Consider the following 2,934-nt stretch of genomic DNA (forward strand, 5'->3'; position numbering starts at 1 on the left):
GAGAAAAATACAATTTGGAGGTTACTTGTTGTTGTAGATTTTTTTTAATTTATGGCTTACTTTGCAAGTGGACTTCTCGTTTGTGCAATATTAAAAAAAAAAAATCAACAAACTTTCGTACAAATTTCGAACTTATAAAAATTTAAAAAAATCAATCGACATTTTTAGCCATTTGAAACGTGTACTTTATTCTACTAGAATTCAATAGGCTACAAAACTGCATACTCAGAATTTAATTAAAAAACTCGAAATTTTAACGAAAATTTGTAGATATTTTTTTAAATTGCATAAATTTTTAAGGCAATGTCACTCGATTGGTACATTTGTACAGATTTGTAAATTTTTATATTAGGCTATTGGTAAAAAAAAATGGGAAAATTTTTTTTGTAGTCAAAAGATTAGTACAATATTCGGAACACATCGAGATAACCAACCGTTCAGCTATGGGAAAACCAAAAATGCAGACCGATAGTACTTTTTACGCTGATTTCAACTATATAAATATAATTTCCCGCAATTAAAAAGTAAAGAAGATATAAAAGGTTAAAGAAAATGTTTGTGATATTTTAAAATATTAATATTTTCTAAACTACGTAACCGATTAAAAAGGTAATGATGTCAAAATAAGGACAATTAGTCTGTCTTTAAGTTGATATATAAAATGTGTTTGCTTGATTATATATTTAAGCCAGGTATATTAAAAAACAAATAAAATGTTTTAATTTTTTCATAAAATAACCTTAACAAAGTAGAATTCTCCTTTCTGTATTGCCGAAGAAGGGGAGCTGAACACCTCTTGCAGAGAACACCTTTCTGTGTAGGCGGCCTTCGGCCGCACTTAGGGATTATAACCCTTACCAAATAGAATTTTCCTTTTGGTGTGCACCAACTGGGGCTACCGCCCCAGTGTTGTAGCCTTGGGAAAGGATGAGGTAACTAGAATTCCCTTTCTGTGTGGTAAACCTGGGGCTGCCGCCCCAGTGATATCTATTATGGTTACTGGGTGTTTTATAAAAATGTCTTGTATATAAAAATGTCTTGTGCAAATGAATATTTAACATTTTTCAATAGACGCAAATGAAAATTGTGATTTTTGGCCATTTTTCTAAGAGGTCCCTAGGGAACCATAGGGGACGTAGGTTGTCGGGGGTTGAATTTTTGTCAATGGCGGTTCATTACCTCTCCAAAAAGGTGGGTTAGAGGTGCCCGCCCACTTACCTTTCGTCCACCGCCTCTTTAACGAACGGCCATAATGGAAAGCCAACCCGTTTAATTAACAACAATATGCATTTGCACATACATGAATTTATATTTTTTTATTCACTGAATTCTGAAAACTCAAAAGCAAATCATAATATAATATGAATATCAAATTAAAGGTAAAAACTTGCACTTTCTAAATAATATAAATTTTCTAGCATTGATTATGCACTTTTGAAAAAATTATGAATTGTTTTATAATATTTTTGGCTTAAGTATATAAAAAAGCATACATACACATTTTATATACCAGCTTGAAGATAAATTAATTGTCTTTATTTTGACATCATTACCTTTTGAATCGGTTTCGTAGTTTAGAAAAAATAAAATATCACAATTTTTTTGTTTTACCTTTTATATCTACTTTACTTTTTAATTGCGGCAAATAATATTGATATAGATAAAATCAGCGTAAAAAGTACTAGCAATCTGCATTTTTAGTTTTTCTATAGCTGAACGGTTGGTTATCTTGATATATGCCCAATATTCTATTGAAAAATTTCAATTAATTTTCGTGATTGGGATAGTGAAAAATATTTTGGGTGTTCAAACAATTGGGATACGATTTACACCAAATCGTGTTACACTGCCTTTAAACTTGTATTTATACGGAAGTTGGTAAAGAACGAACTATAAAAAACTAACCGAAATTAAATAACAACAAAACTAATATTTTAAAACTTGTCAAAATTTGGTGCGGCTATAATTTTTTCGACTACTGTACATAAGTTGACTATGATTACTCGGCCGTGCTATCATAGTAGCATAATGCCACTCATATTTACAAGCAAAATACGGGCAGGAATTTCAAGATTTCAACCCTGTTTTTATGAAAATTTTTATTTGTATCAGTATTTTTTTTTTAAATCAAAATATGTTGAAATAAAAGTGAAACTAAAAAAATTTTGCCAGAAAAATCATGGCTACGGCCCTGCTACTATACCTGCATTTATCCTACTTGGGAAGACGCATTCATTCTTACCTACATTTGTACATACTGGGCATGTGCGCAAGCCGCTTAAAAGTGTACAACAATGCCTTCGTCTCAAACGCGTCTATTGACATACAACATACATATGTATTTTAAGGCGCATTCACCGTTCGTGTACGGACACTTTTTGTTAGCAATTTTACGCGATCCCTTCCCACTTTGTCTTACTGAGAGCGCGACAGAAATGTGCTGAACACTCTTTGTTCGAATCAAATTGATCAGTGTTGCTATTTTAGCCGTTTTCCGGCTAGATTTAGCCGTTTTCCGGCTAGATTTAGCCGGTTGCAGTAGCAAACAGGCGGAGAAATTTCGATTTAGCCGGCAGCCGATTTGTTAGCCGTTTTGCAGAAAAAAATTAGCCGTTTTTAGCCGATTTTGCTATTTGACTTGTTTTATTAAATTTCAAATATGTATATATGTTTCCATTTTTGACTAAGCGACCCAACATCTGTTACAAATGGCTACTAGCCTTATCGTGGAGAAAATTTTCATGTCAGGCAGGGTTGTATAAAATTGGGCCGATTTCGCTTATTTTTATTTTAAACGAAGAAGGGATTTCCTCCATAAAATGTTTCTTATAAATGTCTTAATTTTAAGTGCGAAGTTTTATTCGCAAACTTAGAAAATAAGAAATTGTTTCACTGTTAAGACACTTAAGATGCGTTTGTGTTTGGATATAGTGC

This window comes from Rhagoletis pomonella, unplaced genomic scaffold, assembly GCF_013731165.1.
Source record: "Rhagoletis pomonella isolate Grant_MI unplaced genomic scaffold, Rhpom_1.0 Rhpom_scaffold_00127, whole genome shotgun sequence".
Classification (NCBI taxonomy): Eukaryota; Metazoa; Arthropoda; class Insecta; order Diptera; family Tephritidae; genus Rhagoletis; species Rhagoletis pomonella.